Source organism: Protopterus annectens, chromosome 12.part0 (genome assembly GCF_019279795.1).
Source record: "Protopterus annectens isolate FY-2018-M chromosome 12.part0, PAN1.0, whole genome shotgun sequence".
Taxonomy (NCBI): domain Eukaryota; kingdom Metazoa; phylum Chordata; order Ceratodontiformes; family Protopteridae; genus Protopterus; species Protopterus annectens.
The window spans coordinates 1,007,212,684-1,007,226,749 of record NC_056746.1 but is presented as its reverse complement, the minus strand read 5'-3'; positions in this window follow the sequence as shown (position 1 = coordinate 1,007,226,749).

Below are 14,066 nucleotides of genomic sequence, written 5' to 3'. Positions count from 1 at the left end.
CTGAGAAATAGATGCCAAACAGTAGGGGCCCTAAGACAGATCCCTGGGGAACTCCACTAGTGGCAGGTTTGGTATTGGAGGTGGAAGTGTCTATTTTGACTTTGAGGTCCTGTTGGTGAGCCAGATGGCCACCCACCTGATGAGATTGGGATTTATGCCAAATTGTGTTAGCTTCCGATGATACCTGAGTGGGGGATTGTGTCAAAGGCCTTAGTGAAGTCAAGGTAAGCTGTCTGCACTGACTTTCCCTCATCTGGGGCCTTCGTGACAGTCTCAAAGAATTCAACCAGGTTCAACAGGCAAGATCTGTACTTGACAAATCTGAACTGGGTGGGGTCAAGTGTTTGGAGATTGCCTATGCCCTTGTTTATGAGATCCATAATAATATGCTCCATGGCTTTACAGATCAGACTTGTCAAGCTAATGGGGTGATAGTTTCCAGGGTCAGTAGTGGCACCACCTTTGTGCAAGGGGATGACAATGGCAGTTCTCCACTCTGCTGGAATGAAGCCTATATTTAGGCTGTGGTTGAATAGAGTGCTCAATTGCGAAGCCAGTTCTTGCTGGAGATGGTGCAGAATACATCCTGGGATGCTATCAGGTCCCATGGAAGCACATCCTGGGATGCTATCAGGTCCCATGGAAGCTGTGTACTTTGCCTTAGATAGGGCCTGCAACATTTGATATATGGAGATGTGAGGTGCGGGACAAGTATCAGGGATGTTGAAAGGGCCTTTGGGGGGGACGGGGGGGGTAACGTTTGCACTGAACCTAACTATTCTAGCAGGTTGGCTAAGTCAACAGCATCAGTGTAAGTGGTACTGTTAAGTACTACTTCGGAAAAAAAAATGGGCTTTGCCATGGAGGTTCCTGAAGTAACTGAAGAAGAATTTATAGTTTCTCTTTGTTTTGGAGGCTAGTTTCAATTCATAATTGGCCTTGGAAGTTTTCACTAGTTATCTAATATGCTTGTGGCTAAAGAGGGAGATTTCCAATTTGGAAGTTGTTCCTTTTTACCCTTGGACAACAGTTTCTTCCTTTTGTTGTAAAGCCTGTTGATAGAGGATGTCCACGAACCAGGTTTATGTTTCCTTGAGGAGCAGGTTTCAGCTCTATTGGGTATGGTTGAGTCCATGCAGTTGTATAGGTGTTTGTATACTGCACTGGCATACTGTTCAGCATAATTGTCTGCATCCTCTGAGGGAGGCGGTAGTGTGAAGCTACAGATACCCTCTCTTAGGAGGTTGTAGTGAACTTTTGAAAAGTTTTTTAGCGTGATTACAGCTGGGGGGGGGGGGTCGGGATAGAAACTGAATGAGGCAGTCCGATGATCTGATCTCACCAGGGAAGAACATACATGCAGCAGTCACCCATGTTGGTGAGAACCAAGTCCAGAATATTAACTCCCCTTGTGGGGGATGGGACGAGCTGGTCTGGTGCATTAGAACTGATGAAGTCAAGGAATTGTTGAGAGAGTGCATTAGTGCAAGAATAGTTCACCTAGTCTGTAGTGGGGTAATTGAAGTCACCAAGGATCAGGGTGTTAGGGGGTACCTTGATGGAGTCAAGTAGATCCAGGTAAGAGGAGTGGGTGTTCTGAGTCATAGATGGGGGTCTATAGCTAGCTATAACTTGGATGAGTGTCTTGTCAACTGTTAGTTGCACTTGGAGTAGTTTCAGTACGTCATGGTGGCAAACCAGCCTGGAGGTGTGTCTGTCCTTAATGAAGACAGAGACTTCACCACCCTTAGTCTTTCTGACTTCATTTTGGGGTCAGAATGTGTGGAATGAGGTATAGCCTGGTAAGGCAGGGGTGCTCTCTGCAGCCCTGAAGCAATTTTCTATGACTGCACAGACATCAGCATCTTCCAGTGCAAGGAGAGCCTCCATTGAGTCCATTTTCAGGTTAATGTTCCTAGAGTTAAGCGGCATGACCTTCAACTTGCTTTTTGACAGATCGTTTATGTTGGAAGGTTTGCCTTTAGGACATTGCCTAAAAAAGGCACAATGAGAAGGCGAGAATCTTGGCCAGGATCTGGAAACCCAGTGGTGATAGGTGAAGGCCATCTCTGGCAAAGCATTGAAGCCTATCAACCATGTCATCCCAGGCAGAAAGATACTGGATCCCCTTGGAATGACACAGTAAACTTAAGCCAATTGTTTAAATATATTTTCAGTTACCCCATGTGAGAATCAATCCTTGCACCTTGGTCGGCTGATAGGGGTGTAATGTCTACATTATCATTATCACTGGGTTGTATATTTGTTTTCATAATGTAACACATCCTCCCATGTATTTGTTTTATCTCATGTGTTGTCATGGCTGTGGCAGCAATCTTTGGTGTGTGTTGATACTGTCTGTATCATACTAATATCAGAGTTGGAGTCCATGATTGCCCACAGTCTTCAGTCCTCAAGGCAGTTGTTTGGACACAGGATTTGTATGTCATTCTTGAAGTCTGTGACTTAAATAATGGACAGGAAAGGGCCTAGCAGACAACCCTGATATATGGACCTGATCACTGGACTCAAGATATAGGTCACTTCACACATTTCAACATATTTAGATGCCATGTATGTGATCCAGTGGTCTACCCACTTGGTGATATACATGTTTATGGCCACTTGTGACAGTGTTGAGTTAATGCCCCAGTGTGGATTTGTGTCAAATGCCTTGGCCTGGTCAAGTTTCACAGGATTATAGTGTTGACATCATGCATGCCCTCAATGACCTTCTTGAGGACATCTAATAGATGAAACAAACATGGATGTAGCATTAACAACTCACACATGACGTTTGCACATAGTCGAGATATTACCAGTGTCCATTTAGAAAAGATTCATGATTACACGCTGGTCTTTCTCACAGATGAGGGAGTCAGGATGTGTCTATACATGCGTGTGTCCATCAGGTGCTACCCCCCTTCCCCACTCAGATGGATACATGTCAATGAACACCCTTCTATGGGAAAAGATTCCTCCTGGACGGTGTGTTGAATTGTGTATCCAACCATGTTAGGTAGGTGTATGTTCTCAGTCACACTATCGGTGATCTGTGACACAGCCCATTGATCCTGTGTGATAGGCCTGGATGAAGGTGAGACAGTGCATACTGTCTATCTTGATCTGGCCTAGGGTTTTGACACAATCCCCCACTCAGGTGTCATTGAGAAACTCTCCCAGCTGGGGATTAACACTTACATCACTAGATGGTTAGCCAATTGGCTCATCGACAGAACATATACTGTGAAAGTTGGTGAATCAACCTCTACCAGTAGAGTTGTCATCAGTGGCATGCCACAGAGATCTGTGCTAGCCCTTTACTGTTTGGAACCTATTTCTGAGACATCCAAGCTAAAGTAGACTGCCTTTGGTTTGCAATCATTGAGTCCACCAATGATGTTAACCTATTACAGGAGGGGCTAACACAGACAAATGATTGGTGCCAAAGCCACACAGTCTACAAATAAATTCAAAAATGTGTCATTATTTTTCACATCTTCAAGGTGGAATTCACCACTAATTACAGCACTGACAACACTCCCCCCATGCTCAAACCCAGTGGTGCAAGACCTGGGAACACAGGTAGAACTTTGACCACCAAGTTTCTACAGTGGTATGGAAAGGCTACATTGTGCACCTCATAAATCATGCCATTGTATCCAGATCTGAGGATGTTATAACAGTACTGTACTTGACCCTCATCAGAACACTAATGGAGTACAATGCTCCCTTTTGCATGTACCTCACCAGACACCTGCAGCAGCTGGAGAGACCACAGGAGTTTTTCACCAAGAAAATACATTGCCTATAAACCCATGCCATGATGTATGTGGAGAGACTGAAAGCCCTGTCACTGTAATCTGTATCGTATAAGATGAGGTGACTTGTGCTTGGCCTACAGCCCAGTCTCTGACTCTGCCCTGATGGAAATACTACACATCCACAAATCTACATCAGAAGAATCTGGTGAGAGGAAGATGGTAATGTGTCTCATGTGCTGGTGTAAAATGCTCTCACTAATGTTGAGCAAGTATACATACACACACCATTTGACTGCAGTGACAACAGAACCCCTACCTAAGTACACCAACTAGAGCACTCTGTAATTAAGCAAGTTCCACAGCACAGGTTTGACTTGGAAACTGTCAGACAATATTTTATAGGTGATACATTAACAGTTTCTGGTGAGGAGAAGATGGTAATAGCAGTGTCCCACATGCTGGTGTAAAATGTTCTCTCTAATGTTGAGCAAGTGCACACACACACACACACACACACACACACACACACACACACACACACACACACACACACACACACACACACACACACACACACACACTTTGACTGGGGTGAGAACAGAACCCCTATCTATGTAAGTACACCAACTAAAGCACTATGTATTTAACACAAGTCATCATCATCATCATCAGCCCCTTTTTTCCCATTTTTTTCTACATGGGGTTGGGGTATCGTGTTAACTGTTACCAGCTCTCTCAATTCAGTGCCACACTCCTGCCTTCTTCAACATTCATGCCTGATGTTCGCAGATCTTCTTTTACACAATCCATCCACCTCTTTATTGGATGTCCTTGCTTCCTCTTACCTTCTTCCTGCCCGTCCCAAATCTTCCTCACCAGATTGTATTCTGCTTTTCTACACATGTGCCCAAACCACCGTAATCTGTTCTCTTTGATCTTTTCTGCAATTGGAGCTACTTTGGCTTCTGCTCTTATGTCTTCATTTCTTCATCTGTCCCACAGTGTGCATCATATCACCTTTCTCAGACACTTCATTTCCATTCCTTCTAACTTCTTCAACTGTTCTGCATTTACTGCCCTGGTTTCTGTACCATACAGTAGTACTGGTCACACCACTGTCTTGTACACCTTACTTTTCTGCATCTTTGGCATTCTTCTGTCATAGACTACATCTGATAATTTATGCCAGTTGTCTGCAGCCCCTCTGATTTTAGCTTTGACCTCTTCATTCAGACTACCCTTCTCCTCAACTACTCCTCCCAGATACTTGAAGCTGTTTGCCTGTTCCACTATCTTCCCTTCTATCTCTATTCTCAGCTTCTTCTGATTTCCCCAATTTGCTGGCATTACCACTGTCTTGTCTGTGCTTAGTTTCATCCCATGTGCCTTCAGATTTGCATTCCATTCTCCTATCTGTTGCTGAAGTTCTAGTTCAGAGTCTGCCTGTCCTGCCACATCGTCTGCATACAGCAACTTTGTTGATCCTGCCCCTCCAACCTGTTTGCTAATGTAGTCCATCACCAGTATGAACAGCAGTGGGCTTAGAGCTGAACCCTGAAGTACATCCACACCCACTGGGAACCCATCTGTGTGGCTGAACACTGTTCGTACTTGAGTCATTGAGTCCTTGTACATAGCCTGCACAAATTCTACCAATGTTTCTGGGACTTCAAACCACCACAGTACTGCCCAGATCAGCTTTCTTGGGACCTTGTCATATGCTTTCTCCAAGTCTAGGAATGCCCAGTTGGACTCTTTCCTCATCTCTAGCTTCTTCTCAAGTATATGTCTCAGTACAAACATTGGGTCAGTTGTGCTGCATCCTGATCTGAATCCAAACTGCTCATCTCCCATCTTACATTCTACTACTTTGCGTATCAGTTTATCAATCACCCTCTCCAGAACTTTCATGCAATGTGATAGGAGGTTGATGCCTCTGTACTGCCCACAGTTGTGGATGTCCCCTTTGCTCTTGTACACTGGCACTAGTATGCTTATTCTCCAGTCATCTGGGATACACCTTTCTCTCCCACTGCTATTAGTACCCTCAAGAGCCATTTCTCCCCTATCTCACCCAGCACCTTTATCATATCTGCTGTGACCTCATCTGAGCCACAGTATTTAACACAAGTACCACAGCATAAGTCTGACTTTTACAAGGCCACAGGACAATCTATAGTGGATGACATCAGCACTGGATGTTAGAAAGCCTGCATGAAATGCATGTGTATGCATGTGCAACTGTCAAAATATTGGCAATCTACCAATCTATGGGATTGGAGTGGTAACTGCAGGATACACACTTATGCTCTTTTGACTAGATAGATATACACACACCTCCCAGTGACTGCAGTGAGAACAGAACCGCTACCTATCTAAGTACACTGACTAGAGAACTCAGTATTTTATGCAAGTGCCATCACACAATTCTGACTTTTATAAGGCTGCAGGACAATTTATAGTGGATGATATAAGCAATGGATGTTGGAGAGAAGATGTTGGGAGGCCTGCATGAAATGGATATGTAGCCATGTGCAACTGTCAAAATATTGCAATCCATGGGATTAAAGTGGTAACTGCAGGATACAAACGCATGCTCTTCTGACTAGATAGACACACACACACACCTCCCAGTTGAATGTAGTGAGAACAGAACCCCTACCTATCTAAGTACACAGACTAGACAAATCAGTACTTTACACAAATGCCACAGCACAAGTTTGACTTTTACAAGGCCACAGGACAATTTATAGTGGATGACATCAGCACAGAATGTTGGAGTGAAGATGTTGGGAGACCTGCATGAAATGGATAGCTAGCCATGTCCAACTATCAAGATATTAAAGTTCTGCATGTTACCTGATTGATGTGTGTGCTTTGTGGTATTTGGTGGTTGTGTTTCTAATGTGCAGGTATAGTTTAAGAGACAGCTTTACAAACTATATGCAAACAGGTTTCCACATAACTACAAGTATTGAAAAATCTTAATGTGTATTGTCATTATAAAGATGTGCATGGTATATAAGACATTTGTTATTTATTTCTGTAGTGTAGTTGATATATTTGTGAACAAGTGCTGAGAGACCAAGGCTGCAGTGCATGGGGGGAGGTAACAGATGGCTGCATTGTAATGTGTTATTTTCTGAGATAGTGCCGTCATTGTGTTTGTGTTTGCATACGTAGTTTCATGGCATGAAAACTAAATGGACAGTAAAAATATATAATACATGCTAATATGCACTTTCCATAGTACACCACCAAACAATAGGTTGTGGGCAATCGATGACAATGTGTTTGCCCATGCAAGATATACATTTCTATTGCTTTGCTTGTTATCTTGTAGGTAAGCAGCAAGCAAACGGGGGCCTCATTCCTAAAATTATGCAAGTTGTCAGTATTGAGTGTATAAAACACACCTGCTGCTTAGCTGACCCTGTGACAGCAGGTGAAAATGCACTGACACGTTTCTTTTGGAGCCCAGATAATATAGGATTCAAATCCAGGTGCATGTAATAGTTTTAAATAAGTATTGATAATGCAATGAAATAATTCATTATATTACATTCCTTATATGTTAGTGTGTGTTACCTTAGTGCAGCATATTTAAGCAGCATTGCAAGGAGGTAACCACACCACTGAATAGCCATTCACCATTGCACGGCATTGGTATGCGATGCCAAAATCCATGCAAATATAGAGGCCAAAAAGTGAAGGACTCCATTGCTTTTTTGGTTACTTATGTGTGTTGTGTGTGATTCCATTTTTTGACCAGATTATAAATGTTAACTCATTACAACTGAGTGCGCCTGCAGGCGTTTCTGCAATCACTTCCTATTGCACCTCTTGGCATCAACTACTGCTTGTTCATATTTGCAGTATTAATTCCAAAACCATGCTACACACAAGGTATCAGAATATTTTATCTTGAAGCATACATAATGGTAAACACAATTGTATTGATATTTGACCTCTGTTGATGAGTATCTGTTAGAACTGTAAAGTCAAGCCGCACTCACTAGAAGTTAAATGTACACACACCACAGCTGCACTGGAGGCAATGAGTTAAAATGGGGTAGACAGGAAAGTGTTGAAATTGGGAACAAGCAGGGGGAAGAGGATAGGGAAAGAACCATAGCTCTCCAATTCTTCAACAGTGTAAAATGGAAATATGTATATAATATAAGCTGAATTTGGACTGTCAGCTCCACAAAGAAGGGTGACAACAATGCTATCATGTTATATAGCCAACTGGACTGAATCAATTGTGTCAAGAAGGCACATGTATGAAGTGGAGACCTATGTATGGGACAATTTCTTTTTGTGGGACAGGTGTCCTTTTTTTGTTTTTTTTTACTTCAGTAAGAGAGGAATGTTAGGTAAGGGACGTTGGTATTTCTGGGTCAGGTAAGTTGGATAGGTGAAGTAGCAGATACAAACAGGACAAACAAGACACAGGGGCAGTGAGGGACACAAAAGGATGGGGGACACCATGATTGGGGTTAGGGAAGGAACAACACAAGCCCAGGCCTGTCAAACATTGGGACAGTGAGAATCTAGTCCTCACCCACAGGACTGTCATCACCATCCTCTTACTCTGCTGGATGCTGGAGTGTTTGACATCTCCTCTCCTATGGACCATAAGAGAGATCAGTGTCTCTGTCCAGCATAAGCATGCACCAATGGTGCTCTGCATGACCCTGTGCACCAACTCTGAAATCTCCTTATGGGTGATAAAATCACCACTTCCACCAGTACTCCAGGAGGTTACCACAGCACCAGTTGCCGGGGTAGTGCTACCTGAGGATGGAGGTAGTGCAGGGGAGAGGCAGTACTGCCAGGTTGGGTCCCAGATGTGCTAGGGTTTGGTGCCGGAGCCAGTGGAATCAGGGATGGCTGATCCACTGGGGCTGGCCTACCTCACTGTGCTGTAAAGCATTTTGCGATTTGTTAGAGATGGATGACACTAATAGAAATAAAAAGAGATAAGGTTGGGGTGAGAGAAAAAAGAGATAAAATTAGTACCATTATATGTGATATACAATGCATTATCACAATAATACAACTATTTTACCTGAAGTTTTACATTTAAATATACTTTCTAACTACAAGCTGTAATTACAGATTGCTCAAAGTAATCATTGCGATGTGCAGATATTGCACATATGCTTGGTCCAATTATAGAAAATAAAGTTAACTGCAAGGCATTTATCCCACTTATGTATAATTTAATTTATGTAATATTATTAAAAGATTGCAGTATTTTATACTTGTTACTTGTGGTATTTGAACTCACAGCATCTGACTACAGTCTTACAGTTGACTCCTAAAGTTGGTTTGTACTACAGACTGATGCATACGTACTTGCTTTTACAGTTAAGATATGCATGTGTACTTTGCTACCACTGTACAGAAAAGATAACTTTTTTATAATTTAAATGCTATAATAATACTTCTCTTGAGATGCATATACACCACTTGCTTCATTCAGTCTCTCTAGATGCTCAGCATGAGCCTGCCTATTTGCACTGATTTGAGAATTAGCTGTGAAAAGAAAAGAACAAAAGAACATTATGCATATGAGTATTGCTTATATTCAGTTTTTATGTATTATAAATTCTCTTTATTAGTGTACTTACACAACTGTGGGATGTTGCTAGTTTGGAATGCATCCAGCCACTGGTTGAGTGTATCCCTCTTGCACCTTCTTAGGTCATTAAAGTGGTGCCTACACTGTTCTCCAGTGTGTTGTATGCCAGTCGCACTGGATACAGCCTTGTCCAGACTATTCCAAGCCTCAGACTTGTACAGGGAGCCAGTATAGTCCCCCAGCAAAAGCCTTTGGCTGTGGCAGTTTACCAGGAGTTCAGTAAAGATTCTGGACTCCTGACCACCCCACCTCTGTGTCCTAAATTGGGCACCTTCCCCTGTAACACCAGACATGTCTAACCTGAAAACACTGCAATAACAAATGATTATTTCCCGCCCAATGAGTGTTATCATTTTTATTGATAGTGTGCAAACCCAAGCAACGATGCCAACCATGTTTTAGCAATGTTAAGAGGACAGCAACAGTGCCTAACAGAGAGGATAGCAGTTTTGGAAACTGACATTCATTTGAGGGGTGTGTGCTGCTGTAACTATTAGGTCATTTAACTTTGCAGACATGCACAGGGGGAATAAACATCATGACCTGACATATGTTTAATTTGGATTTATACACTAACATTGATTTTTACACTGTGTGATTCAACCCTAAGACATGCAGTAGGTGGATTGGACACTTTAAATTGGCCATAGGTGAGAGTGTGTGTGCTTGAGTGAGTGGTACAAATGAACTACCATGGCAGGGCTAGCTACCTGGTGGTGTAAACCTTGGATCAAGATGATTGTTACTGCTGAAATGACACCCCAACCCCATGTGCAAAATGGGAAAAGGAGTTGAGGATGGATGGATGGATTCAATCCTATGCATAAGAGACAAAACATTTTCTTCCATAGGGGTGATTTTCTATCTTTGCCACAGAAGAAGTGCTTCTCAGATATAGTCATGAATTATTTATAAATGCAGATGACAGACTGGGGTGTTAACCAAGTATGTCTGTGACCTGACAAGGTCCTTATATGTACATTCATTTGTGTATGTGTCTTGTTTAAGTGTGAAGGCCATCCAAGTCCAGATAGCAGAATTATACATACAGAAACATAGTAGACAGTATACCCTCAGTCATACATCTGAACCTTCAAAACATAGTAAGGGTATCTTATCCCTCATACATACAATTGATATAAGCTTTACTGCTATGCATAGTTATTGTTATGTATAATTATGTATAAATTGCTATAACTGATATTTAATACAATGTGAAATGGAATAACAGTAAAAATGTCTGGAACTTCCTATATTAGAACCCAGGACCATGTGTATGGCAGACCTGCACTTACACCTGTTGCCACAGGAATAGTGAAATGACACTTGCATATTTTCTTGTTTATTACTATAACTGAATTGTCACAATAGTAAAAATATGTTGCACATCCTGTATTACAACCCAGGACCATCTATATTACAGCCCTATACTTACACCTGCTGCCACAGGAATAGTTAAATAACAGTTGGATATTTCTGTATTCATTCTGTGTGTTAACTGCCACATAATGCCACTTACCATGTTTGCATGGTGCCCAACAGAATTAATAGAATGCATCTGTTTTGAAATTGTTGACTGTCTCCTTCATTCCTCCAGGTGTTCTAAATCTGCAGGTGCTGGAGAAGGTTGCTAGCTGCTGCGCAATGTTGCTAAGTGGTGTTATATGATGGAAAGAAGCAACAGTGCAACACTTTATTCTTTTTGACATTTATAATGTCTACATCCTGTCTGCAGGTATACAGTCTGCTTCCTGTGTGGGCCAGTGATCCAGGTTTATTTTAGCTTTGTGATCAGTGTTTATTAGGTGTCATCATGAAAAGACAAAGGTGGAACTTGAACCCTGACATACGGAGAATAATAAATTAAAAAAACACATTCCAGGTTTCACAAACAAGAACTTTAATAACAATTTAAGCACTTTCGTTCAGTAATGAACTTCTTCAGAAACACATACTGATGTACAGAGGGTATATGCTGTGGGGTTCAATGTGTTTAGCCGATGTGCTACACACACAAGTGATTCACAGGTGCAGTTGATGTATCGATCATCCAAGAAGTACTTCACATGACAGTTATTGTGTTTCTCATTTTCCCCTGTTTGTGTTAAGCTGCATACCACACAAATATTGGCATAAAAATAAATAAAAAAAAAATAAAGGAAAACTATGAGAAAAGAAGAGAAGAAATCTATTAAATAAACAACACTACAACATTAACGTTGTTGGTACGCATTAAATATTTTTACACAGGTCTGAATTTGAACTCTCACTCCAATGAACCTTCAAAACACATTAAGAATGTCTTATCCTTCTTTGCCACAGAAACAGCTTTGCAGCAGAGAATGAAAATCATTGTGCATATAGGCAACTGCAATATCATCCACAGTATTAACATATATGACAGTTGTACACTTCTGAGCTGTTGTTACATGTATTAATTTCAGATGCAGTATAATGAGTGATCACACAATCATTTATAGAAATGCAGCTCTATCTTCTCTCTCTGTATTTGCTGCTCATTATTATCTTCTCTGACCAGTAATCTGAGACATGCAGTCTTTAAGGCATTTTGTATCATTGTCCTTAAAATGTGTGAGGATATTAGATAGCAATAATACACAGTTGTCAACAAATGAAGAGGAGGTTGGATGTTACTGAACAGAAACTGTGAAATGTGTACTGCTTACTTACATTTCAAATCTTGATACAATTACTTCTACACTTGGCCTTACCTGGCTGACACACGAACTGGTGATAAGGGAGTCTGAATTGCTTCTGTGTTTTCATTCTCCCTACCAATAATCATTCACAGTTGAAATCCATTAGCAACAAACACAAAAGCAGTGCTTGCACTATGTTTATATCAGCTACACTGAGCCAAGAATTTGGGATTCAGCAATTCTAATGAGGTTACACCTCATTTGCATCTTCACTTTGTTCACAGCCCTGAATCTACAGTATAAAAAGGGAACCATGTAGCTAGGAAACATGAAGGTGAGGAGACATGTTTATGTGGATAACACAGAAGAAGATTGATATTACTTTGGATTTATCTGCACAGAAGACTATTGATCTTGATAAAGTATGATTGCAATTTTCAGTTATATACTGTATATGCTCACGTCACTAAGAAAAATATTTATATATTTGCATTAGCAAATGTACCTTTATCTGAATGTACTTCATAGAAGTTTACTGATGGCATAGGCATTTTTCTCAGGGCATTTTACTTTTTCAGATGCACAGCCTTATTAACTTTCATCACAAGTGCTAATGTTACAACTGTTTTTCTCTTTACACTCATATATTGTTATTTTTAGTGAAATGTGAATGTTCTATATTGTCAATCACACAGGGGTGTTAGCCTTCTAGGATGACCCATAGACACCTCTAAGGGAGTGCTGGCCACAGGTAGAGGTGACTGGCAATTGCAAAAAATTGAATGTTTTGTGGTAAAAGTGTACGCATGTTTTTGGGACAGTTTATTTGATAGCTTTTTTAGCAGCTCACTGATGTTTTATTCAATTTTATTTGTTAGCAAATGTGTCATTTGCCTGTTGTTTTGGGGATGTGTATTGTCCTTCTTTTGTGTTTTATGTCACTTAGGACTATGGCACCCAGGGATCCCAAATCCTGCAAACAACCCTTCAGTTACCCTGAGAATGAAGTAATTCTGCAAGCATTTAGGCAACATTGAGCCTTTCTGCTTGAAAGAGGACATGGGGATGTCTGGCAGAATGGAAATTTGGCAGCAGATAGTGGCTGATGTAAACACTGTTGGTGGCCAGAGCAGGATGTATGATCAGGTGCATTGTAGAGCTACTGACAGGATTGGCTGGGAGGCGAACAGCTGCAGTGGCCTGTGGACAAATGGCTACCGGGGGGGGGGCTGCTACAGAGCCACACTGACACCAAATGAAGAATTCCTGTCCATTGTCAGGGATCCCAAGAGCTCAGTGGAAAGTGCACAACAATTGCAATAAGCATGTGATTGATGTTGGTGCTTCTGTTTCAGGGAGGACAAGTATGTTCCAGAAGGAGCTTCCAGGTAGGCTTACCTATCTCAATTGCTAAATATTTCTTGTATAGTAAAATATTGACAGCAATGCTTAAGTTTTGTTTAGCATAAAAATGCATTTTTTGTGGGGTGGCTAGTTGTAGACTGATGCAGTTAACTCATCCTGGTTGATTACACATGGGCTTGGGGTGGATGTGTCATCCAAGTTTAGGTTAAAAGTATTGTTAGGGGACATATAAAGGGCGAAAAGTCTTAACCCCTGTGTTATTGTTTTTTGTGATGATGGTGTCCTTACCTTTTGCTTAACGTCTTCCAGGACCATCATCTCTAGAAACTCAGGAGGCATCTGCATATGGTAAACCAAACATTTTTATTTCAGTACAGATGAGCATGTGACAGAAATAAGCATTTATTCGTATAAGTGAGGTGGGTGTCAGAAGTGCATGTATATTGCTGTACTGTCTGTTATAGTGGCCCCAGTGTTAGTTTGTTAGAGTATATTAAATTGTAGTACTGTAGGTATTAATTTCTTTCCTGTGTTTGTTACTTATTATCACAAGTGATCCTGAAAGTGGAAGTGTGGGACTGTTACCACCTGATGTCAGAGTATCAGCAGACTCTGATGATGGTAGGCAAA